Here is a 27,577-nt window from a genome sequence, read left to right on the forward strand (position 1 = left end):
CCAAGGGTGTGGGAAAGAGCATCACAGATGTGATGTGCTCTTCTTGTCCCTTCATGTCGGGACACGTGACTCAGCACTGGTGATTTAACCTTGATCACTTCACTAAGGTGGTGTTTGCCAGGTTTCTCTTCTATGAAGTTACTATCTTTAGTTTTTCACACTTCACTCATTGGAATCAAGCTACTAGGTCCAGTCACATTCAGCAGATTTCATTAAGCTCTATCTCCTAGAGGGAGGGGTATCAAAGAATTTATAACCATATGTGAAGACCACTACTGTCATTTGGAAATTGGGGGAGGAGATGTATTGAGACTATGAAAATATCTTATTTATCCTTAAAGCTTTGCCCACTCATTTGAACATTTTTATCAGTTAGATTTTGCCTGCAGCATTTATTCATATCATTTTTTAGTGGTGGTTTTCTAATTTCTTCCTTCCTTTATTGCCAGGTTTTTCGCAGGAGTGACATCCTTGGTTTCCCTTTGAAAAGTGATTCAAAAGTTCATTGGTGGAAGCAAGAAACCAGTTAGGAGGCCACTGCAGTGACTCAGGTAAGGGATGATGGTGGCTCAGAACCAGGCGGAAGCAGTGCTCATAAGGTTATATGGTTGGACTCTGCATGTAAGTGGGGAAGAGAGGCAACAGTATTAAAAAGCAAATTGTTTGTAGAGGTGCTGGAAGCATGGAGATGCCATTGGTGGAGAGAGGACAGCTGAAGTTACGGTAGATTCGCTAGGCTATTGGTGATGGGGTAAGACAGATGTCCTGTTATATTGGACATTCCAGAGGAGCTGTCAAGCTCATGGTACCAGATAGAAGTTTTTAAATATTCAAACAGTTTAATTTGAAACCTGATATTGTCATTTGTTTCCTTGGAAAAGACAGACTCATTTTATTCACCATTGAGAGAAATGTCTGCTAAATATTCAAGTCTGAATATCCATAATTTTTCTGTCAGTTGTTCCTCTAAGTAAAAATGCTGTTGCATAAAAAAGTGGGTAGTTTAGTTGGCAACTCAAGCAATCGCACGTGTGTTTTCCTCAGGAAAAGCATCATACTTTGGGGTGCAAGAGACGTGCTCTATGTATACTTCCCATTTTTTCAAACACAAAATATAAAAAGGAAGTGCCAGTAAGACTCGAGAAATAATAAAATTAATTATTTTTGCTGCATCATTGAGGATATTCTTAAGGGCTATTGTTAAGGGAATTGTTCTTTTTTAACTTCACGTGTGTGATGGTGAAGAAGCCAATGACTAAGGCTTTGGTGCCACTGCCTTGATTCATGCTAAGCCACCAGCAGTTTTGCCATGTAAGTTTTTGCATCATCAGTACACACGCCAATAGAGTAAAGAGAGGTAAACGATGTCTTAGAATTACTGTGGACATCGTTTTGACCTTGTACACACCTTGACAGCATCTTGTCTGCAGCCTACTTTTTGTAAACTGGTGTTCTAGCTCAAGGCCAGGCATGCTGCTTGTTGGTCGGTGGGTTGTTTGCCTACTGTACTCACATGCCCTTCTCAGAGAGTTGCTCCAGCTCTCAGTTTCTGAAATGTGGGTAGCAGGTGGTATAATTCCTCTACTCCCTTCAACCCTGGCCATAACTTCTTTAAGAAAGGGTGAGAACTTGGCTAGATAGAAAGCACCTAATCCATTGGGAAGGTGGTGGCCCATCAGGTTCTCTTTCTGGAGAGTTTGAGTAAGTCACAGAGATGTACCTAGTTAGGTATTAGTGGCATGGAAATGGGGGAGGGCTTGTATTGATTGGGAGCCATTTTTGTCAAGGAAGTAAAGGAAGCTGGTGTGTCATCTGTAGGTAGAAGCTGGAGCATGAAGTAATGTGGAGAAGAGTAGGAATGAGAACACATGACATGTCATAGAGATGAGAGAGAGAGAGAGAGAGAGAGAGAGAGAGAGAGAGAGAGAGAGAGAGAGAGAGAGAGAGAGAGAAATCAATAAATAGAAACCAAGAGAGAGATTAGAGAAAGACAGAGAGAAAGATAAAGATACAGAGACAGACAGAGAGAAACAGAGAATAGAGGGTAGGAATCGACTGATAGAGAGGCACAGAGAAGGGGTGAAAAGAGAGGGAGAAGGAGAGAGAGAGAGAGAGAGAGAGAGAGGAACTGACTTTCAATAAAGCCCCTTTTACTTGTGTTAATTTGATTACATTTCCTAACAACATAGAACACGATAAAGGCTCTAGGGGAGATTCAAACTGAAGAGGGAATTAAAATGTTGAAGACTTTAATTATGAAAATGCACCAAGAATCTTAGAAACCTCAGTAGAAATTCACTTGAAACAAAAACTTCAGAACTTTCGGATGGCGCCGGAAGTGCAGGTCTATCTTTGTTTCCATCCATTTTAAGAGGACGTTTATGTTTAAAAATAAGTTTTAATGTCAGAGTCACAACTTTGGCTCTTGACCTTGGGCCATTGGTGACCCTGATTGTTCTGAAACGTACAACCGATCTGGAGACCAGGAGCAGGCATAGTCTTTCTGCCATATGCCCTCTTTAGGATTCTTTCTGAAACAGTCCTCACCAGATTGCCTGCTAATTGCCCTGTGGCATCTCCATGGTCAGAATGCCATTTCTGGCTTTACTTTCTCTTTTCTGTTTGTACATAAGATAATTTTTTTTTTTTCCATCTGCAAACTCTAGGGGGTAAATTTTGAGCATGATGCACAGAGCTTTAGCCATGGGACTCTCATTACTGTTAATGGGAATGGCAGTACTCAGTGTCAGAGCCCAGGAACATTTAGCCCTTGGATGATGGTGTTTTTTAGTTGTTTTTTTAATTGTATTTACAAACAAAGCTGACGTATAAACAGCAACAACTCCCGGGAAGATGGCATTTTAGAAAACGGGCAGGAGTCAGACTGTCCTTGGAGCCACAGCCTAACACAACACAGAGCTGGAGAGAGGGTGGTGGAGTTCTATGCATCTTTTTTTTAGAAATTGTGATTACATGCACGTAATATGGAATTTATTATTTTTAAATATATAGTTTGGTGGCATTAAGAACATTCCCACAATTGTGCAAGCATCACCATCATCCATCACCTGACCTTTTTCATCATCCCAAACTGGAAACTCCTTACCCATTAAGCACGAACCCTCCATCCCTTCTCCCCAGCGCCAGGCAGCCTTTATTCTACTTTCTGTCTCTATGAATTTGACTACACTAGGCATCTAATAGAATCATACAGTACTTGTCCTTTTGTGACTGGATTATTTCACATAGCGTAATGTCCTCATGGTTCATCGATGTTGTACCATGGGTCAGAATGTCCTTCCTTTTGAAGGATGAATAATAGTCCATTATATGTGGATACCATAGTTTATTTAGCCATTCTTTTTTCAAGGGACACTTGGGTAGCTACAGCCTTTTGGCTTTTTGTGAATAATGCTATTATAAACATGGTTGTACATGGGCATACAAATTCCTGTTTGAGTCCCTGCTTTCAATTATTTTGTTTTGTTTTGGTTATATACCCAGTAGTGGAATTAATGGATTGTACGTTGATTTTACACATAGTTTTCTTTCTTTCTTTTTTTTTTTTTTTTGAGGAACCGCCACACATTTTCACTAGCAATGCATGAGAGTTCCAATTTCTTCCCATACTCACCAACGTTAGTTATTTTCTGGTTTTTTTTCCCTTTGATAACAGTGATCCTAATGGGTGTCAAGATTCTCTGCATCTTGATAAACACCAGACAGATCATATATTCCTTTATTTTTTTCTCTCTCAGCTCCACCTTCCTTGAACTTTAAAATTCAGAAAATACTTCCTAAGCCCCAGAATTGATCAGGTGCCCCCACTTGCAGCTCTGAAAATGCCCTCTGCATGTCCCTGGTGCTACGTGGGTTTCCTCATTTCTAGTGTGTGGCTTCAAGGTTTATCTCCCCCCGCAGCTTCTGTGCTCTGTTAAGGCAGCATTGGTGCCCCATCCCTAAACGGGATTTGCCACCTAGTAGGTATTCCATAAATACTTATCGAATGACTGAATTTAAACCAACTCTGTTCAATATGACAAATGTGTCCTCCAATATAAGGAACAAGAAATGGTTTATTACTAGGATGACTATATCAAAATTCAGAGTGTGCAGTAACAAAATAACACGACTGTAAACACGGAGATGGAAAAAAGTAAATTGACTAAATTATTAGTGTCACTTTGATTTCAGAAAATGCTGCTTCTTTACACATAAGCAGTTACAAATGCAGCCTATAAAAGTTAATATTCATAACATGATTATCTTTCAATGAAAGTATTAGGGAAACACACAATAATAATATTGTTAATGTACAGGGGCGGGCTTCCATGGTAACCTGGGCACATCAATTTAAGTGCTTAACCAAGGAGCTGTGGCTCCTCAAGATGGGAGATTCTGATGCTCCGTTTCAGAGTGACCCTCAATAAGCACGTTGAATTACTGATTGCTTGGTGTTTCTTGATTACGGATTATTTAGAAGGCACTTTGGAAATTGCAGATAGCTTGCTCACCCGGGGGAATTACCATCCACACACGATAATGAGGTGGAAGCTGTGTAAGGAAGGTTAGATAAAGCATCTTACAAGGCTCCAAGTTTTAATTTGACTCTTTCCAGCTCAAGCCACTGACATTTTTGTTCTTCCTTTCTTGCTGTTTTGCTTATTCTCTGCTCATTTGTAAGTTTTTAAGGATGGAGACATGCAGACACACTTGTCTGCAGTATGTGTGTGTGTGTGGGAGAGAGAGGGAGTTGAGTACATCCTGGGCTGAAGGAATTTTCTGAGATGAAAATGGAAACGGGAAGGAATGGTGAGATTTATGGCTTTGGCACTGGAAAGAAATGTTGGAGATCACTTGGCTCAGTCCCTTCATTTTACAAATGATGAGGCTGTGGAAGGGACGGAGTCTTGGCAAGTCCAAGGGCCCTCTCTCTTGGTGGCAGCACTGGCCTTGACAGGTCATAGGGTCAAGGTTGGCAGACAGGCTTGGGTATAAAACTAGGACACGTGCTCTCAGGAGTGAGACATGATCATCCAAATAGATGAAAGCAGACAGAGATGATAAGAGTTGGCTCCCGCTGACTTGGTCCTTGAGATGGGCCACATGTCAACTGCCTGTGGGGTTGACATCCCTGCTACCATGGTGCAGGGGGCCCCTGATGCATTTAGGGACCCACAGAAACATTTTGATTTCCTTACGAATCAGAAGGCAAACATTAATGTAATAGCAATTAATGTATAGTAATGAATTCAGCCGGAATGACATTCATCTCTATACCAACCCCGTTGTAAAATATAATTTTTGATGCTCTTATGGAGGAAGAAACACGTGGAGACGGAAGTGCCTCTGGGCCACAAAAGTCAGGACGCAGCCCTGTCTCCAAAATCTCTAATCTGAGCTCAACTTTCTCATTGGTCACTCACTTCCACATGAGTTCTTGGGAAAAAAATTCATTTGTGAGCAAGCTGGACTCAAGACCCAACAAGAGAAACATGACTATATTTCTGTATTATTTAAGATGTTCAGTAGCAAGCAGCAGGAGATTCATTTCCATTGGCTTAAGCACAGGAGAATTTAATAGCCCTTTAAACTGAAAAGTGTAAGGTTCTCCAGCGTCAGGTACAGGTGGAACAAGAGGTTCAAGCGACGGCGTTCGAAATGGGTCTCCTCCTCCCTAAGCTCTACTTCCGTCTGCACTGGCCTTGCTCTCTGCCAGGCTTGCCTTGGAGGGAGGTTACCAACCGCTCAGAGCTTACCTCCAGAAGGTAAGGGACAGCCGGTATCCCCCACACGTCCCAGTAGCTGGCATTTGCAGTATGCCAGGCACTGTGCTATGTCTTTATGTACATTTTCTCATTAGATCCTGAACATCAGGCTTGAGAGAAGACCTAGTTTTATCCTTTCTTAGAGGCAAAGACGCAGAAGCTGGAGGAAATGAGCTCACAGGGGGTCCTGAATTTCTCTGACTTGCACGGAGCCAGCTCTCTATGGAAGAGCAGTCTACGTTTCTTTAACTGGCACCGGGGGCCTCTAGAATGTGACACCAACAGCTCCCTTCAGCCTTGTGGTCCATTCTTCCTTTCTGCTTCACTAGACCTCTCTTCAGTTTCAAGGTGTCCTAGCTCTAGACATTTGTGTGGACTGTCCCTGTTCCCAGACTGCTTCCCCTCTTATCTCTGCTGTAGAGACCCAGGTCCAGTTCGTCAAAGCTTTCAGGATTCCGTAGTGGAGAGGGAGCGATGGTAGCCTGCCCCACATCATATGTTTTCCTTCCTGTTTCATAATCATTACATAGATGTCATCTCTCCTACTCAAGAGGAAACTTCTAGAGAGCTGAGGTCAGGGCACATTCATCTCCATATCGACTCCCTTAGAATCCCCCACAGAACCTGCCATCCAGAAGGTGCTCATTAAACTTTAGCTCATGAATTAATCACTTGACTCACTGGGCCCCCAAATTCTATTAACTGAATGGGCTGCCACACGGGTAGACTTACGAATGCTGTGTGTAGACAAGACTCAGGACATTTAAGAACAGAAATTAATAAAACGTGAAAGAAGCCAAGGAAATGGAGTTCCTACACTCTAGCAAGACTTAAGCTTAAAAAATATTCACTATTTCAACTAGGCTGTCTCCTGCCATTTCCCGTAAGAAGAGATGAAGGCATGGAGAGGTGAACAGACTTGCCCAAGCTGTTAACAAAAATACTGGCTTCCATGTATGAAGCCTCTGTTTTGTGCCGGCACTTCATGCATTATCCTGAATCTTCACAATAACCTGATTTGACAGATAAGAAAATTAAAGATCTAAGAGATAAAGTGTCCAACGTCACAATGCCACTAGTAAGGAGTAATGCCAAGATTTGAATCCAGATTTGTCCAAAGCAAAAATTCTTTTTTCTTTGTTTCTTTCTTTTTTTTTTTTTTACTGCACTGTACTGTTAGATGTACATTTGGGAACCACAGAAGTACCTCTTCACTGTGAGTTCAGTGTCTTTGAAACTACTTGACTCTAAAGCGCCAAAGGTGAAAACCTCTGTCCATTATCTCATTTTATATAGCATCTCTACTGATCACCGGGGGCCATTCAGCACCTAATAAATTCCTTTTACTGGTGGAGGTTATCTTTGGTATACTAAGAAAGAAAAATATTTATTAAAGAGAAGTAAAATGGTAATTGCAAAACAATTTTGTTGTAGAATAAAAGAAAAAGGGTGATGCAGTCAGGTCAAATGTGTACTTGCTGAAAGAGAAAGCAGCATGGACTCTCAAACCATGGAGAGCTCCTCATTCCTTTCTTCTTGGCCTGACCTGCTGGCCCCAGCCACCCGTTTGCCTTGTCACTTACCTTTTTTTTTTTATCAAACTAGTATCAGAATATCTCTGCTGTCCCTCAGCACAAAGCAGTGGGCTCACAGGGCAGAGGTGGTAGGAGGAACAATTAGTAAAAGTGGAATTGCCGAGGTCTTCTGAACTCCTACTTTCTTTTGCCCCAGCCTGAAATAGTGCCACATGGTTCTCTGGATCATCATGCTATTTCATTATTTCATTGCATGTACCTCCATTTGAATCATCTCTAGCCTTTGTCTGCTTACTGCGTTGTGGTCTGTCTCTCCCACGAGAAGGTGTGTAAACCCATACTTCTCAACTGTCGTGTTCATATGTGTGTTCCCAACTCTCAGAACATCTCTTGGCATATGGTAGCTAATAAGAGAAAGAACGGATGGTTGTTGAATGAATAAATGGAATGGGAACCATTCATTAGGACCCACCACTGAGTGTGCGTAGACACCACCCTGGTCTCTTCTAACTCCTATTTTCAGACGGATCTGACTTTGCCATGATGGCTGGGAACTGGGCCCTGAAGAATGATTAGTTCTCCAGGGGACAGTCAAACATCATCTCAGGCCAACGAGTTACCACGACAGAAGGAAATACCAACCTTGCATCTTATTATGGCCATGGCTTTGAAAGGCTCCTTGGAAAGTTTGAAACTTATCATCAAGTGATTAGGTGGGACTTCTTAGAGAGTGGCAGTTGAGCATTGATGTTTAGATGATTGCAGGGGACTACCTGTGCATGTGCTTGGAGTGCAGACAGGGCCGAACACCTCCTTCAGGCAATGGAAATTGCCATTACAATCAATGTGTGCACTGAGTGTAAATCCTCCAGTCGCATCACTGGAAAGTGCTCCATGAAACTGCTTTTGTGATGTCTATAGGAAAATGGTGTGTAAGGTCAGTCCAAGGTGAAAGTCTCCGTTTATTTTTCTCAGTAAATTTTTGATTCTTTGGCAATTTACGAATTGAAATGTTAGACACAGACTCTCCAATATTAACAGCTTTGTCGTCAGAAATCCTCACTGGTCTCTCACCAATCTGTGAGGCTTCTTGGTTTTCGATGGCAGCACCTTCGCGTTTGACAGAGAGTTTATAGGAAGAATGGTATGGTATGTACGGCATATAGCAGGTAGTTTTTCTTTCATTTACTTGCAATCACTTAAAGAGAGAGAAAAAAGGAAAGAACACCCCAAACAACCTCCCATCCGTTGTTATTTCATCAGTTACCTCATATAATCAATGGAGTTCCTGAAGAGAAATTGAGCTGTTATGGCTGCCTCTTAGAATCCACAATCAGAGCGAGAGTTTCTTGATGAGCTTGGTATTCAACATATCCAGGTGATTCCATGGGCTAATTAGGATTGGATGAGCTTGGGGAAATGAAGAGGTTGGTTGGGATATAATGAATACCTCGCTTCTGAGCTGCCTCAGAGTTACGCAGCTTAATGGTGACTCCTTGGCATGGGGAGAAGACGGTAGCCCATGGACGGTGGACCAGTTGGTTCCAATGGTGGCCAGGAGGCCAGAGAATATAGGTTTTATTGTGCCTGTGGGTATCCTCAATTGCTTAGTAACCATGGCTATAACCTACACTTCTTACCCTGCTCCTCTAGGGACCACCAGGAGACAGGATCTCAACATCCTGTCCTTACCACTTACCAGCTGAATGATTTTAGGAAATGCTGCTGCTGCTGCTGATGATAAATATAATGGTAATAACAGTGATGCCAGCAGCTAACGTATATCTAGCACTTATTACCTGCATAACATTGGCTAAGTGTCTTCTGTGCATTCATTTGTTTATGAAATCCTCATAGCATCCTCTCAGTTAGTTCCTATCAGTATCTGCATTTTTCATATAAGGAAATTGCAACATACTGAGGCCAAATAACTAGTCCAATGTGACACAGCAGTAAGAGATGGGGCCAACATTCAAACCAGGGATTCTGGCTCTGGAGCCCAAGCTCGTCACAAGCAAGCCAATCCTCCTCGTAGACCCCTCCCCTCATTTCTTTAGGGCTGGTGCTGTGAGGCTTGGGTGAATATAGATGTGGGTGCTTTCTCTGTAAATGGTACCAATAGAAATTAATATGGCCATGCCTTTGGTAATCGAATTGTCAGACGGAACATATGATCCCTATCCCAATTCCTGTCGTAAGACTGGAAACATAATTTGAAAGCATGCACCTCTGATAGACGGGCCAGTGGTGTCATTCTGGTGCATTAAGGAGAATATCATCATCATAACCTTTCAGCAAAGTGCCCCTTGGAGGAGATGATTATCTGAATCTCAGAGCAGTCATATGTGGCAGTGACAGCCAGTCTGGCATAACAGATCCAATACTGCATTGACATGAATTTTGTCTTCTGACCCCTGGATATATATTTTTTCTATTGCCTTACATGTTCCCAATGATTAGTCTGCCATTCTGACTTTTTATTGCAATTTGATTTTCCTCCCTAAAGGTTTATATCTTTTCCATCACTGTGTCCCCAACAATCAGCACGGTCCCTAGAAAATAGTAGGATCATGTTTATGTTGGGTTTGAATTTTTCTTATTTAATGTCAATATTTTGGTACCTGGCAGTTTATTAGACTCACATTCTAAGTTCTGAAGTTCTGATCAAGTATCTTCCTGTTTTCTCATCTGCCAGTTAGGTACCCTTTATTATAACTTTGCACATGGTCTGAGCCAGACTCCATGATTTGGTGATTGATATGGTATAGTTTGTATCAGTCAGGATAAGCTAGGTTATGCTGTTGTAACAAACACTCCCTAAATCTGACTGACATATAAAACCAAAGACTTACTTCTTGTTGGCACTACGTGGGCTGGCTCCATATCTTCTCACTGTGGAATCTGGGATGAGGGCGTAACCACCTTCTCACTTTGCTGGTTTTATGAAAAAGAGTTCTGAAGAGTCTGTTATCAGCAATTGAAAGGGAAACAGGTAACTTTCACTCAAGTTATCGGTCAAAATTTGTCACTCTGCCCCACTCAAAGTCAAGAAGACTAGAAAGTACAATCCTGCAATGTACTGGGAAAGTAGACAGCTGGATATATCTGGTAGGTAGCTCTAATGAGTACCACATGGTCCTCAAAAAGTCAACCTAGTCTGAACTACAAGAAAGAAATCCGTTAAACAAGAATACAAGAGAAAAAGTGATGAGTGCTTTAAAAGTTGAAATCATGGAGGAGAATGGGAAAAAGAGAATTAACTCTTTTGCACATTTGTTAGGTTCAGCAATCTTTGCGTATGGGTGCAGGCCGACCTCTCACAGTCCTTTAGACAGATGTCATTAGCTCCACTTTTCACCTAGTAGGAAACTTTAGAGAGTTTAGGATTTGTGCCAGGCCAGTTGAGTCAGTCCTTCTTCCCTTTCTTTCTTTCTGACGTGGGCAACTAGAGGGACTGGTCCTTGTCTTATCCCAGAGAGCCCAGGTACAGTGTGTGGCATGAAACAGAGTCTCAGTAGATGATGACTGAAGGACGGAACCCTTTAGAGGATGGCTTCCTGATCCAAGAGCCAGATTGGGTCCACCATACGTGCTTAGGTCAGTATTACCATGCGAAGAAGAGCCTCACCAAGAACTGTAGCCAAAGCTCTTCAGAGCGGTTTTCTTTCTCTCCTCTTCAGGGACAAGATCTCATACGTGGCTTTCAAAGTGTTGCCTTTTTGTGCACACCCAAAACCACACAATCCAATAACTTAAAAAAATGTTTGCCCTTATCTTCTTAGTCCTTCTTCTTTTTTTTTTTTATGATTCTTTTTTTTTTATAATTTATTTTTTAAATTTATTGGGGTGACAATTGTTAGTAAAATTACATAGATTTCATGTGTACAATTCTGTATTACATCATCTATAGATCCCATTGTGTGTTCACCACCTAGTCCTTCTTTAAAAAAATATATTTATTTATTTATTTATTTATTTATTTTGGTTTGTTTTTTGGAATTTTAGGAGATTGAGTATATAGCCTACTTTGTATGTAGATCTGAAATACAAAACAGAGAAGAGGATTTTTTGTTGCAAATCTGAGATGTTTTCACTTCTTAAATAGAAATACCTTTGCACATCACCAAATAGCACAACACTATGAATTCTGCAATAAACAAACAAACATTTAAGGTAATTATTGTAAAAAATAATTAAAGTAAGTATAAAATACTCTTAATCTATTGGCAGGACAATCAATCTATTGCTAATTCAGGGAAGCAGTAACTTGAAGTGGAGGCTCTGCTTACATCCAGTGACCATTCCGGAAATCTTTTTGAGCACCTGATCACAATACCTATTTTAATTAGAATACTATCTCTTCATTGAGGAATTTTGCACTCAGCATTGTTACAAAGCTTTAAGTATTATCTTATTCAGTCCTCACCCAAGTGTATGAAAGTGTATGACACAGGGAATCTTATTATCACCATTATCCAGAGGAGGTAACTAGGTTTAGAGATGGGAAATGATGTGTCTAAAGTCATGGCGGGTAATTCAGTCCTATCTTGACTTCAAAATGAGTCTCTGGACCATTTCACCTCAGTGGCCCCTGTCACATACCTATGCGCTTTTCAAGTCAGAAGGGCTAGTGGGCCCTAATCGTATTGAAGGGGGAACTGAGGTTCAGTGAGGGGATAACTCACCCTAGCTATACTTCCACTGGGGGCAGGATTGGGGCTCATGTCTGAAAGCTCTGGTTCTCAGAAAGTGAAGTTCCTTGGACTCAGGTTCTGGATTCAGACAGACTGAATTAAAATCCATCTCTACCATGGCAGGATGGAGTGATCTTACACATTTGTGAGGCTCAGCGTCCTCATCTATCAAATGGGGATAATTCTGTGTGTGTGTGTGTGCGCGCGTGCGCGCGTGCACTTAACACCTACATGAGGGTTAAATGAGTTAACATATGGAAAGCCTACCACATCAGAGATGTTTAATAATTTATTTTGTAATTATTATTAAACTACAGCACTCTCTACTATGATGACTTTATGATACTGCAGTGAGTTGCTTTGAGAGATTTTTGTTTGAAGCTAATTAGAGTTGACCAGTGAGAGGTTGGCCTTGGCCACCACGGGAAGGGGGAGTGACCACAGTTGATGCAATTTGCATCCTATTATCTCTATGTCTAAGTCAACAGAGCTCTAGGTTCAAGGAGGGCATTGTCCCCTACCCACCATGTAGTCACTGAAAGTGAGTATGTCATTCACACATAGGAAGCTCTGTCTAATTGGCCTGGCCAAGGTGACCAAAAGTTATCCTACCAGAATGCCTGCCCCAATCACACTGGAGAAAAAGCACAGCCCCCAGAGCTCTACTCAGGGGGAAAATCCATCACTGACAGTCCCTTTCCCTGGTCCCTGAGGATACCCAGAAAAGACCTTGAAGGCCGAGTACTCAAAAGAGAGAGCACAGTGGAGAGGCTGGTTATGGAGCAGGGGCAGCCCCATAACTGACCCCTCCATAACCAGCCAGCAGTGGGCGTGGGCAAGTGACAGCCCTTCTCCTGGCTTCTGACCCAATGAGCCGCCACGAGGAGGGAAAACCTGGGTCCCTTCTTCTGTCATTTGCTATGCTTTTGTCACTTGACTTCTGTGAGGCAGAATCTCCTCATCTGGGAAATAACTAACTCAAAGACATATACTGACAAGGTCAAGTGCCATAACACAGGTCGAGCTCTGGGACAAAGCCTCGTGACTAGTGCTCCATTAACAGGAATGATGATTGCACTGAAATGTAGTTTATTTTTATTTACATGACTGTGTGACCCGTGAGGACAGAGGCTCCATTTCTGTTATGTACTTTGATGTCCAAGACAGCATCTAACAAACAAGGGCACAACAAGAACACCAGCATTTACTGAGTGCCTACCCTGTACTAAAGGCTGTTCGAAGATCTTTACATACATTAACTTCTTGAAACCTTACTACACCCTTATGACGTGGCCACTGTCATCCTCCTGCGTGACAGATAAGAAAACTGGGCACAGAGAAGTTGAGTAAATTGCCCAAGGTCACACAGGGATGCTGAGGTCCTGGAACGGAATCACTTAGCATTGACTGGGTGGATGAGTGCCTTGCCCTGACACCTATCTCTTGGCCCATACTGTGATCCTCTGTTTGCTCCTATCCGCATTTTGGGGGCTGTGCAGTTTGGCTGGCTAGATTTGGCAATCACGATGGGGATGGTGATAAAGAGGTGATGGGTACTCTGGTGTGGCTTGCCTGTCATCCACACACAGCCATAGCGAAAATGACAGGAGATTAATAGGAAATAATGGGATAGTGAGTAGAGCACTTATGCGGCTTTCCTCACGAGAAAGCCTCACATCTAGTGAGGTGCAATTAGCTGTCCAAGCCAAGATGCATAGGCAGGAAATGAAATAGGCTCGCGGTGATTTTATTTTTATACCTGGGTCCGCTCTGGGTTCATCGGCCTAGTTAGCACTCTGGAACCTCCAGCTGACTCTGCACTGCCTGCTGGCTTTAATACACTTCTACTCTGGCTTGCTACACAGCCCTGATGTCGAACACACGAGGCAGACAGCTGCCCGGAGGCATTCTCCGTAGAAATTCTCACATCACAACAGAACTCAGCTTTCCACCATCACGCCATGCCTCTTCCCTCCATCAGCAAGCATCGTAGCAGGTTGCAGATGCCAGGCAGTGTCAGAGAAATGTCCTAATAGACACATCGGGGGAAAGTGCGGTGGCCCCTATTGCACACCGGAAGCCTTTCCATCAAGCCTTCTCCTCCAGGTAAGCAGATTAAACACCATGAACCGTTCCTCGAAGATCTATTTGCATCCCACAGCATAGGAACCTCAAAAGATAACCTTACAGGAAACAATTGATATGGTTTTCTGTTCAGCTGCCCCAAACTCTGAGACATTTACGTGACAACATGCTTTGATTTTTCTCCTTCCAGAAGATGGACTATATCCCCGAATACAATAATTATTTTATTGCCTTGGCTTCTATCTGGGCACACATTCCATTTTCCAATGTAAATAATCATTTCCACCTTTAATAAATTAGATGGAAGCTGTCTGGCTGGGAGAATGAACATTTCAATATCTTCAGACACACAATGACACCGTATCAATATTTAAAATCATTTTATGCATGTATTTCAGGTTGTCCAACTTCATTAAGGCCATTCATCAAGCCTCCAGCTAGAGTGTATTCCCATTGGACTTGTAGGCCTGGGGGCCTACCAAACAGAAATTTAAACTAACTTGCCTTTTTAATTCACATTATTCTCAAATATTCTCTTTTTTAACTCCCTGCCATGACTAAGGCGTTTAGACTGGGCCATGATTCGGTACATGTCAACACTTAGCTGACACAATCCCCATTAGTATGTCAGAAAATGTGTGCCCCAGTAAAATATGGGATCCGTTCCTCCCTCTTCGTTGATAAATTACCCTCTAGTTCTTTCCTGCCCTTGGCAATAATTTGAGTTTATTGCTCGATGTTTCCGTTAAATATTTACAAACATTTTAAACTATGTATAAATGAAATCTTCAATGTCTTGCAAGTCACATCCTCTCCCTTGACTCCAAAATAATAAATCTCTTGATCTATTTTTCATATTCCTGAAGATGCCCCCACGTGAACATAGGCTGCTGGGAATAAGAATATTCTTGCAAATAAGATCAGCCCCTCTCGTGGCCATCTCTGTGGAGTGGGCTGGATTCGTTTCCCAAGATGAGCATTATCTTGCCGATGCTGAAATCCCGCTCTGCAATGCCAATAAACAATTAAGTCCATGCTGAGGAAATTGCAATAAAACCTTCTTAAACAGGGCACCGACCCAGAGAAGGTTGGAGAGGAACCTTCCTCACCAGGAAAAGCCAGTGAAATGCACATTCATATTTCAGGGGCAACCAAGCATCCAGGAATGAAGTGGTTCTGTAGGAAAAGAGGGCAGCATTGCATTAGTTTCCTAGGACGACCATACTGAAATATCAGAGAACGGGGGACTGAAACAACAGATTTTTGTTTTCTTACAATTCTGGAGGCCGGAATCCAAGGTCAAATTGTCAGCAGGTTTGGTTTCCCAAGGCTTCTCTCCTTGGCTTGCAGACAGCCGCCTTCTCACTGTGTCCTCAGAGGGTCTGCTTTGTGCACATATTCCCCTGGTGTCCTCCTGTGGGTCCAGATTTTCTTTTTCTAAAGACACCAGTCATATTGGATTAGGGCCCACTCTAAAAGCCTTGTTTTAATTTACTCACCTCTTTGAAGGCTCGATCTCCAAATACAGTCACATTCTTGGCTGGTTAAGTCTTTTGGTTGGGCAAAGTCTGTCCTCTGGTTCATCAAGCACAGGCCCATCTCACTGTCTTGAATGAGCATATAAACAGTGCGTGGGTGTTGCTTTGAGGTTCTTGGAAGTTCTGAGGCCAGCTTTGCTTGTCTGAGTTCCTGTTGCCTCTGTGGTCAAGTGGGGATAAAGACCACTTACACTGCAGAGTTGTTATAAGGATTCAATGACCTAACAAATGAGAAATTGGCTGGCTGACAGTAGGCATTCAATGAAACTGAATCAAATGGCATCATGGAGGCAGCATTTAAAGGGGATTAAAAACACAAAGCGTGGAGAGATGGAGTCGAGAGGTGAAGATATCCTGGGGGTACCCAAGAATCAAGTATTACCTTTTCTCCATATTTCCCCCAAGTTTGGGAACTTCGGGGGGTTTATTTTTTAATATTGGGTGATTGCGCTTTCAAGCCAGTCATGTGTTCAGTATAGTAATAGAGCATTATTTGAGTTACTTCCAACATGAAGTGCTTATATATAAAAAAAGAAGTTGAAGAGCTCACATATTAAATTGTTCTGTACTGTGCCCAAACCCTCAATTCTTTCCAAATTCAGTACTTCACAGTTTTAAGAGCCCTTCATTTTAGAACTGAATGGGGTATTCTGGGCACGTGCTCTGTGGGCCAATTTAGACTCCCTCGGTTGTGCTGATAATGTGAAGAGTGCTCCAGTTATGTGGAGCACAGCCCTGGTGTGCAACTTGGGGCTCTCACAAGCCCCTTTAGTGCTGCAGGCTTCTGCACTGTCTGTGCCCACGCGGGTGATTCTGGGCTGGCCCCCTGCCAGGCCTAAGGCCTCTGGCATAGCATTCTTGTTCCAGGTTTGGGCAGAAGTCTGGGTGGGTCCCAAGGAAAATTGCATGATTTGGTGAGGGCATGTGGGTTTATTCTACAAGGCCCACATGATGAAATTCCTGCAGAGTTGATTTGTCTGGTATTGGAAAAACAGGGACCAAGAGGCATGAAAGTGCTACTCTGCTCCAGGTCCAAGTATGCAGCCTTGCAGGTCAATTTTATGCACACCAACACAGTGAAAGAGTCACAGCGTGTGAAGACTGAAACTCCGAGAGATGAAGCCACGTTTCCACAGACAGGAAGCCCTGGGCCTGGAACCCCAGTCTCCATGCGCCCACGCCCTCGTCATGGCTGGCAGGCAACGTGGGGAACGTGCAGTCTTGGGAGTAAGAGATGCAGCTCTGCTTTGAGCCAAGTCTTCTGACTCAAAGGCCAGAGTTCCTTGCACTCACAGGAAATTGGTGCCATTTGCTGAAAAATAGACTACGCCTTGGATTGCTCCAATGTCACTTTCAATGTTATTTTCATTCACAAAGTAAAAACAAAAAAAAGAACAAACAAAACAAAGCAACAGCTTATAAATGTAGACCATGAGTTCCTGAAACAAATTCTGTCAGTAGATGGAACCACAAGTAGAGATGTAGGGACAAGGCCTGGGCCAGCATGTGGCTGTCCAAGGTGCTGACGTCAGACAGCTGCCTAACTCGCATCTGTTCGCCCATCTCAGCTTCCCTGACGCCGTGTTCTAAGCCACATACCTGACCTTCCCTCTCGGAATACCCTCTTTTAATTTTTATTTTCTCCTTTCTTTCTGAATTCCAAATATCACGCTATGTAAGGTACATGTTCATTTCAGGGACTTCATTTCATATCTGTAACTCCCACCTGCTCTTCTGTAGAGGATGGGGTCTGCGTTTGTTTTGTTTGAGAGTAAACTGAGGGACTAGTACACATCCTGGAACATAGAAACTCAACAAATATTATATGAATAAGTGAATGAATGCATGAATGAATGAAAACTAATCACTTCTTTCCAATTCTCAGGTGTGGTGGTGGGGGGTTCTGTTTTTGGACCTACATTCCTGTGACTTGAATTGTTATGTCGTTTCCCTTTTTTGTCTGGGTGAACATGGGCCAGTCTCTTGATTCTTTGAGCTTTGGTTTTCTCATATGTAGAAGGTGGATAATAATGGCCCTTTCCCAGGTGCCATGAAGATGAAATGAGACAATATCTATAGAACTTGCCACATAGAACTCATTACAGATACTACCATGTTTCCCTGAAAATACGACCCAGCCAGACAATCAGCTCTAATGCGTCTTTTGGAGCAAAAATTAATATAAGACCTTGTCTTATTTTACTATAAGACTGGGTCTTGTATAATATAATATAATATAATATAATATAATATAATATAATATAATATAATATCATACTGGGAGTTATATTAATTTTTGCTCCAAAAGACACATTAGAGCTGATTGGCTAGGTTTTATTTTCGAGGAAACATGGTAGTTGGCATGTTTGCTGATTCCCTCCACGGCTCTGTCCTCCAGGTCTCACTGTTTCCCAGAGCCTCAGTCCTTGGGAAGGAAGAGGCTAAGGTAAAGAAAAAGCTTTTTTTGGGTGGTTGATGATGAAGCAGTAGCCTTTAGTGAAATGAACAAAGTGTCTGGGTTTATTCATGTGATGCTTCAACAGGACCCCTCACCATTTCTGCTCTCCCTTCCTTGGTGTGGCAGCCATTCATACACCAGCCATCTATGGACACAGGTAAAGACCTAACCCTGGTCAAAGGAGACTCAAAATAAAAATTAAATAAAAGTGAGTCAAAACAGGCCAAGATACACGAGTGTTGGATATGGCAGTTCCATCATTCTGATGTAACAGCTTAATTGGTGAGATTCTGTGGAAGTATTTATCATTATGTGACACAAACCCAAGATAGTTCTTACCAAAAACTGACTCCACTTTTTAAAAGGTCATTCACTTCATCCTTCATTTCAGTACATGTGTCCTGTCATACTCCCTTTGTTCCCAATTCCTCAAATTGCCAGTGGGTCCTACTGTTATGCAGTTCATTCAAACAAGCAAACAAACAAACAAACAACAAAACTAAGAAACTTCCTCTGTTTCATTTCAGTCCTCATGTGGTCTGTGCTCAATAGTTTTGTTCATGTTCTTCACTTTGTATGAATTGCTTTTCTTGCTCCTGCTAGCTCTGAAAATCCTACACTTTTGTCTTATTCCTGCAGGTCTGGTTATAGGGTTAGTATAGGATGTTGGCCCCCTCCCATGAACCCAACACTAGAGAGCATACTATTAAGGAAGAAGTAAATGGAGCTAAATAAGTCATGTAAACATTATGAGAAACCTCTTGGGAGACTAAAGGCAGTTAAGACTTAGTGTTGATCATAGGATGCCTACATGCCATTTTTAAAGGGGTAGATATAAAGGGGAAAGTTAGCCTACTTTATCTTTTCTCTTCTCCACATTACCTTTGGCACATCTCTGTTAACCATATGACCTCTTTGAGGAATAAAAATAGCAAAAACACCCCAGCAGTGATGGAGGTCGGTGAGAAATTATCACCCCAAGGACAAGTTCATGATGCAGGTATCAACAGTACAAACCAAGAGCCTGGCTGCTGTGTGTTTCCGTGTCTATACTTCCTTCCACATCCTCAAAGAAGAGAGGGAGGGAGAACACCTCGTTGTGAAGAGCCAAGCCTGGAGACATGGACAGAAAGCTATTCTAGCATTTTGGGGTTATGAAGCAAATGGGTTGGCCGAGCCCAGACGTTGGTATTAGAGGTCTTTGTACTGGGACACAAGCCTCATTCCCTAAACTCTTGAGGAGGATAGAAGTGAGGACACGAGATGTATGACCATGATAAAATAGACTCTAATGCTAATACATTGGGACCATAATGCAGACACATTTACAAAGCACAATAAAATGGAAATGATAAGTATTAAATATGTAATACTGGGCATAAAGAATATAGGTGGTAGAGTAAAAAAGCACAGTGAATATATTTTAAGAATAAATTACTGAGCCAGATCAGATTGAAGAATTCTCTGAGAAAGAAACAAGCAGCAATAAAGAGTTAAAAAGTATAAAAGAAAGGTTAAAATAAATAGAGGCCGGGGTGCACACATGTCAGCATAAACATAATAGGCAATCATAGAAGGAGAGATTAAATAGAGAGAAAATACTTGGAAAACAATGACGGAATAAAACAAAGACAAAGATTTATATTTAAAGCTCTTATGGAATGTCAAACAGAATATAGAAGAGAAAAATCATACTTAAACAACATAATTATATTTATGGTTTTAAAAGCAACAAGCTCACAGAAAGAGATCACTTATACAGAAATCACATTCGGATTAAAATCTTATTTCTCAATAGAGATACTGAATCAAGAAGCAGAATTGTTTTAGAAATGGTGGATGAAAATAACTAAAAAAAAAAAAAATCTTTATATTTTATACCCAGCCAAACTGTCTTTTAATATCAGGGCAGTATAATGATATTCCTAAGCAAACAAGGTCTGAGAGCACTTACTACGCAAACATACCCTTTGTGAAAACATTTTTGGAAGAAGAACACTGTAGGAGGATGCTTTCAGAAAAGTGGATAAGGGCGAGTATGTAACTTTGTATACTTTATCTTGTGTGTGTGTGTGTGTGCCTGTGTGTACACATGCAAGTGTGTGTGTGTGTTTTGTGTGTGTGTGTGTATTTAAAGTAATACCCTCCAAAGAATCATGTAAACAGATGCTCCTCCATGTAACAAACAGAGTTAAATTCTATGTAATATAACATAATACCAACACGTTTCCTGGTGTAGGAAGAGGGAAGGGGCTTAGGGACAGTGTCTGGGTAAACACGGGAAGGTGAAAACTACCCAGATACTTTTTATTCTGAGGAAAAATACTGTTCTTGTGTCTCCCTCATTTGCCCACCATGCTGAAGCCCAGTTTCTAATAATGGCTTCTCAATTTTATGGCTGTGGGACATTTGAGAAATGTTCTAGACTCTCTGATTCTTAATTTCTCATCTCCAAATCCTAAATGATAAAACCTGCATGATAGGTTATTTGTGAAGTTTTAATGGAGAATGTGACCTCCATTATGCAGTTGTCCTGGACACTGACAGATGTTGGTCCTTTGTGCCCACAGGTAGGAAAGCATTATTTTGGTTGGTGAAAATGTAGCTTATGCTTCACCTACATTTTCTCCCAAACCTTGGCACATATAGGCAGCAATCAGACTTTCTTGTCTTTAGGGGCTAAGGTAGGGGAATGGGGTGGCAAGAGGTGAGTCAGATTTGAAAAATCAAGTTTCTTCCACCTATTTATATTTTACAAATACAATTTGCAAAACTTTGCAAACTGTTGATTTTTCAGCCCAATACACATATATGGCTCAAGAGATCAGGGCTCCTGCAGGGCCATTAATTACCCAGTCTGTTCCCTGGGAGGAAAGCATGGGGACTCACACACGTTCATTAGGGCATCTTAATTGGAAACAAAAGTCACCATGGATACAACAAACATGATTAAAAAGAGTAAGCCATGCCGGTCAGTTTTCATTTGGATTTTGTTTTATTTCATTTTATTTTCAATTCTCCCAAAGGCCAGGCACAGCAGTTTCACGATAAAAAATAATGGCCTGAAAAATGTCCTTCTGGAACCTCCCCACGGCTCTGTGAGTTGCATAACTCAGATGTGTCTGGAGTCACCCGTTGTTTCCTCTGGCCCCAGAGAGTGAGTTGGGGTGCCTGCACATGAGTGACTTGGATCCCCCAAATGGCTACCCTGGGGTGTCCCAGTAGGTTGTCTCTGGGGAACAATGCCTTTCTTTTTTCCTCTCTGCATTATGGCACTTGTTCAAGTGACAGCATTCCAAAGTCCCCATCAGCTAGTGTAGATGTTAGACTGGAGGGGCCTTAGAACAAGTCTTTATTTTTATAGAGAGAGTATAGCAACCTGCCACGGCCACATGCCTTTCTACTGCTGCCATGTCATTTTGTTTGGGATCCTGGAATGACAAAAGGGTCGATTGTGATAAAGGACTTCAGTTGGATTGGACATGAAGAGGTGTGTAGCGAGTCCTCGTTTCTCGTGGCACTTTTTCCTTTATTCTTTGATTAAAGTCTTTTCTCTTACTTACATCACCCATTAAGATGTCTCAGTGTCATTTAGGGTGTTAATTGAGAGGAGGTTTAAGCTCATCAAAGCGATTATAAGTGATAGTTAAAAATTTCTATATATGGCCTGTGCTGGAATCAACGCGGTGGGGTGCCATTTTTTCTTTTATCCAACTGACATTGGTAATAATGGATGAAATTATTACTAAATCGCAGCTGCAGAGATGATATCATGATTTTTTTTTGTGTGTAATCTTTGATGAAAAATTAATTTTTTGAGAGGGATAATTTAAAATGATTTAAATAGTATTATACTGAAGTCCTTGCCAGTAATTAACACCAATCTTGTCAGAAGTGAAACCACTTTTGCAGCTGTTTCTAAAGATACCTACAGTATTTGTAACTTTCCTGTGAGTCAAATTATAGTGTTTGGACTTTATTTTTACTGCACAAGGGCCATTGGGGGGGGAAAAAGCGTCTGATAGGAATCTTTGTTCTTTGAGGCCCAATTCTTGTTTTGTGTTTGCGGCCCCTCCCCCACGCTAGATTAATTATCCCTAGATTACGGACCAGGGTCGGGGTGAGTCTTTATTTTTATTTTTTAAATGTATAAAAGTGCTTATAGGAAATACTGTATACGTACATCTCTGTAGTCCTTAAGTATTAGTTACCGAAGAACAAATAACTTGATATGCACAGCATTTAATGGCAGGACAAATGGCTGGTCGTAAATGTTGGTTCATCTTCATCAGTGACTTGACTTTCTTTGAAATCCACTTCTTTAATCACAGTGGCAAAAGCATTCTAACGAGAGATAGCCATAAACAGATTTCTCTTTGCTACTTTCCTCATACTTTAAATGACAGAAGTGAGGGGTGTGTGTGTGTGTGGATGTGTTTGTCCTATATATAAAGACCTGCAGAAGAGGTTAAAAAAAGAAATATAGTGAAATTTAAATAGAAAAGCAAATGAATGAGAATATAGGAGAACAGCATATTCTTCTGAGTCTGGAGTTTTGCTTTCTTCTTTTTTAAAGTGCATGCTGATTTTTTTGACAAGATATATGGCACTAGATTTCATGGCAACTGCAGAACCTGCCACTTTGTGATTTTGTTCCCCCTCAACTTTTGTGCTGAGGAGGGAGGAGGGAAAGAAGAGAGTTGGGGGAAAAGGAATGAGTAAGGGGAAAGGATGGGAGGTGAAAAATGACATGAGGACTTTGAAAATTGTTATACTGGGTATCTGTTCATTAAAATTGGAGCTACAGCCTCAGCTTCTGCTGTGGGTGCAATTTTATTCCACCAGAATGCAAATGTCACTCCTATATGCTTCCATTAGGAAAAGAAAGACAGAGAAGAGGCAAAAAAGCAGGGGCCTTTTGCAAGCAGAAAAGCCAGTTTGTTGGTGGAGGTGTGGTGTGCGTGCCTGTAAAGTTTGCAACTTGGAGATGCTATCGGATAAGATCCTGCAATAGGAATTGTTTCCCTTCTGGCCTCAGGTGGAGGGCAGTAGGCAGGCACTTCTGAAAGCTTATCAAGCTCAGTGCCTTAGGTGACCCTGTTTATACCTCACTGGCCAAAAGGAGGGGACCTTTGGAAGTGAAAAGACTTGCCCAGGCAGGGCGTTACAACTGGGCCAGGCAAAGAAGCGAGGGTGCCCCTGTGCAGCATGAACATTAGAAATCTGTATCTTACTTCAAGTTCACTCCTCTGAATGCTTCCATGTGCCAAGTGCATTGCAGGCATTAGCTAGTTGAATTCTCATATGAAACCGAGGCTGTGGGGGCCCTATCATCATCCTTCTATATAAGATGAAAGGGAGGCATGGAGAGGTAAGCAAACGGCCTAAAACTGCATGGCTTGCCAGCAACAGGGCTGGGATGCAAACACGGCCCTGTTTGAAGGTGGATCCTGTGGTTGTCCACTCCCCACGGTGCCCCTCTGCCCCAGACTGTCTTCACAAGGTGGTTATAGGCTCAGGGTCTTGATAGGGTAGGTAGATAGAGAGAAATGAGCAGGAGAAGAAGAATTTGAGCCCGATTAGAAAGCCCCCCTTGCTGCAGCTCCTCCTTGGGTCAAGACCCCTGGCAGCTGCCCGGCAGGACTCCAGGCTTACACATGCCTCTAAATCAGAGATGTGTTGTTAGAAATCAGAGGGTGGGGAGGCACATCTTGTTTACCAGGACCCTCAATATCTTAGGAGCCCAACAGGATTCCAGGTTTTCACATACTCCAAAGGGATGTGCTTGCTCATCCCCCAGAATCAAGGGGAGGTGTTTACCTGCCCCTAAATCCCAGGAATGCATTGCTAAATGCCAGAGGACTAGGTAGCTCAGGGGGAGAGAGAGAGGTGAGAGAAGGGAGAGGGGAAGGCGATTCCACCCATAGAAATAAAAGCCTCACACAATGTAAGGCCAGGCTGCTTCCCTCCCTTGGGTCAGCCCTCTCCACGTCTCTGCCACGCCTTGCAGTGTCCTTTCTTTTACTAAGAAACTTCTGCTGTTCATGCTGCACCAATTTCTGTCTCTTGATTGAAGTCTTTCCTTCACGAAGACAAGAACCAAGGTGTTCAATGTCATTTTCCTGGTAACCGTCTCAATTTTTTTTTTTTTTTTTTAGTTTTCAATTATAGTTGACATAATATTATGTTAGTTTCAGTTCTTTGTTTCTTCTCTGGCAGTGTGGTCCTGTGAAGGGAGAGTGAGAAATGGGAGACAGCAGGGACCCTGCTGTCCAGCTGCCATATGACCTTGTCAGGGTCTGAGGTCAAGCGGGCCTCCTCGGGCCGCTGTGTCCTGTTAAATGCCCAGCACGTTGGTGGAGGAGGTGAGTGCATTCACTTCCCTTCTCAGAGCTCTGTGAATACTCAGGCTTCTCTGGGCTCTGACCCCTGATTCTAGAACCAATGAGTTTCAGAATTAGAGGCTCAAACTCTTAACATCCTTCAGCACCATGTTCTACCGCCATCCGCTTCCTTCAGCTGGAACTCCTTCAGCCAGGAGTCCCCTCTGGAAAGTTGTACACGTCTCTTGTCATCCTCACCTGATTTCATCTTAATGACTTGTTCCACATAAGTGGCTCCCACCACCCTGTAAGTTCCCTGGTGGCAGATTAGGCATTCATTCATTCATTCATTCATTCATTCATTCATTCATTCATTCATTCTTTCATTCAACAAGCATTTCCTAAGGACTTATCAGCCATCAGGCACCGTGTTTGGCACTGGGGATGCAAAGACAAGCACAGTCCCATCACTCAGAGTCGGGACACAGACTAGCGATAGGTAATTGAATGAATATATTCATGAATAAATAAAAATAGAATGAAATCTGATGTGCCTTAGGGGAGAGATTGGCCATCTTTCTCTGTAAAGGGCCAGATAATAAATATTTTAGGATTTCTAGGCCACAGGACCCTGTGGCTTCTACCCTGCTTTGCTTTGGACACACACAGGTGAATGGAAGTGACTGTGTTTCAATAAAACTTTATTTACAGAAACAGACAGTGGGCTGGGCACACAGACCATAGTGTACTGACCCCTGCCCAGGACCCAGGACTCATCTGCTCTGAGGACAAAATATATTGAGATGAGTATTATTTCCAAGGATGTCTGTGTGTGAGAGCTGCTTACAGGGTCAGATGGGGTTGGCCGGGCTGGGCTTCCTTAAGATCTGTGTGTTACCCAGACCTCTCTGTATTTGGAAAGGAAATGATGGCCTGGGCTGAGGAGAGGAGTTTCACCCAGTCACAGGCCCCAGCTCTTTGCTGTCCCTCAGCTCCCACAGTCCTGACCATACTTGCAGGAAGGCTCAGCCATTTGGCAAGGCTGGAGGGCGAGGCAGGCATGGGGAGAGAGCCGAGCAAGCTCGGAGCCAGGCCAGCCAGCAGAGCTGTCCTGCATGTCAGTGTCCCCACGAGAGCATGCCGTCAGGCTGCAGTAGGAGCCTGCAGGTGCCGCCTGTCCTGGCTGCTCCTTAGGGACACGTCCCTTCACTGGCACACTGCCCACAGAAGGTCCCGTGTCCTGGGAGCCTGGAGGAGTTGGGTCTGTCCCGACTGGCTGGTTAGAGCTTTTGGCAAAGGGGCCCCAGCTCTCCACCCTGTCACCTTCACTGACCCAGTTGGTCATTGTCCCTACATGCGTGTACACACTTTTAGGACTTCAGGTTGGGCAAAGGGGCAACATAGGGCCTAGATGGGACTGGAAAAGGATGACACAGGTGATGAACACAGGTGTCCCAGAGGCAGAGGCAGGTGTCTAGACTGCCTAGTGGTTGTAGGTACTTTTGTTTCCATTTCACAGATGAGGATAATGAAGGTCAGAAAGGTGAGACAGTGCATGGAATGTCCTGCCCACCTAGGTCTTTTGACTACAAAGCTAATGCACACCCAGATATCGGGTCCATTGAGGTTCCCTTGAATGACTTAATCACCCTTCAACACTCTGTTCATAAGCCACCTCCTTCTTGAAGCCCTCCCTGATTGTCCCTGCGTGCACAGGACGCTTCTCACTTGAGTGATCTGCTGACTCTGTCTGCCTCTCCCAGGTGGGTACTCATGTAAAAGCCATTCCTCAGATGGACAGAATGCCGAAGAGCAGGGTGATTGGCAGTCTGTCCCAGCACCGACCACAGCACAGCACAGCTCTTGACCCAAAACGAGTGTGCGTGTGCATAGGATAACGGAACCAAAGGAAAGTTGGGTTAAATGTGAAGACGAAGTAGATAATGGTCACCTCGTCACTTCATGTCCCCGTCCCTCAAAGGAATTCCACTGGGAGGAAGAAAGGGAGAACACGCATAGCAGGACTTACTCGAAGGGAAAGTGGGCTTGCAGGGAGCGATGACAAACCCGGGCTCAGGCCCCAGCTCTGCGCCTTCCAGCTGTGTGTGCCTGAGCGCGGTGGTCTCCCAGCCTCCCTCATCCTCCTTGTTTGTCATGGTGGATTGTGCCCCTGCTGGGGAATCCAGTTAAATGACGGAGCAAGTGCAGGCCTGGCAAGTAATCGAGAATTCCTGGGATTATGGGCTTGTTTTGGTGGCTCAGGGGATTCAGACTGTAAACTCTGTGAGACCAGGAAATGTGTCTGTTTCGCTCATTCTCACATCCCAGAACTTAGCAACGTCTCCACATAAAATAGGGCTGGAGAAATACTTGGGCCGAATCAAGGAATTCACGAGCTGCTTGTTGTATGTCCTGAAATCACTCCCAGGGAGGGTGAGGCTTGGCTGCTGTTTACTTCACTCGGCGTCCCAGGCCGGCTGTGTGGCCTGTTGCTGCCCAGCCCTGCACCCCCAGGCCCGGGGCCACAGAGGCAACCCTGGGCTGGGCTGAGCCTGTGCAACTCTCCTCAGCCCCCGGGGCCTCCTCAGACTGTGGGAACACTGCTGCGGGCCTGGCAGACGGCGACCTGCGATGATCGCTGTCTCAGGCTGGCTCCCTGCGGGCGAGAGCTCTGCCAGCTCTCAGGTCAGACATGCCCATACAGGGTGGCACCATCCAGTTTCAGCTGGGCCCATCCTTCCCAGGCCTCCCGCTGGGCACTGTGTCTGCTTCTTGTTTGGTTGGACCTCGCACCTTCAAAGGGGCCACGCTGGGAGCCTCTCCCCATTACGCCCCATTCCTGCCCCTTTTGTGGATGGTGGGACTGAGAGGAGCGAGGTGGGGCCCAGATGGGAGCAGAGCCCAAGAGGGCAGAGTCACATTCCAGCCGTCACCCTGGTGAGGGCAGCGTGATTCAGGCTGAGCGCACAGAACTGCCGGTGGCAAGTTGGCGGGGCGTCGTCACCACAGGGCCAGATCTCCACAGGGTGTGTATGCTCCTGGGTCTTGCAGCCTGTTTACCACCTTTCCAGTGGGAAGTACTGGGCATGGAGCAGGCACCCCGTGAATATTTGAACAAAGATTCCGTCACTGCATTTTGGGTTTGATTTTAAGGTCATATACACCTGTGGACCTGT

The 27,577-nt window shown here is 43.4% G+C and overlaps 1 long non-coding RNA gene across 1 annotated transcript in view; it reads left to right on the plus strand.

Moving 5' to 3' along the window:
- Positions 1-27,577, plus strand: part of LOC141570808 (uncharacterized) — a 333,482-nt gene that overhangs the window by 230,425 nt on the left and 75,480 nt on the right. The window contains exon 3 of the long non-coding RNA XR_016020575.1: positions 450-551. This is a non-coding gene — a long non-coding RNA (uncharacterized LOC141570808). The remainder of the gene's footprint in view (positions 1-449; positions 552-27,577) is intronic.

This window comes from Rhinolophus sinicus, chromosome 3 (genome assembly GCF_057876585.1).
Source record: "Rhinolophus sinicus isolate RSI-liver-muscle chromosome 3, RSI-T2T, whole genome shotgun sequence".
In the NCBI taxonomy this organism is placed as follows: Eukaryota; Metazoa; Chordata; class Mammalia; order Chiroptera; family Rhinolophidae; genus Rhinolophus; species Rhinolophus sinicus.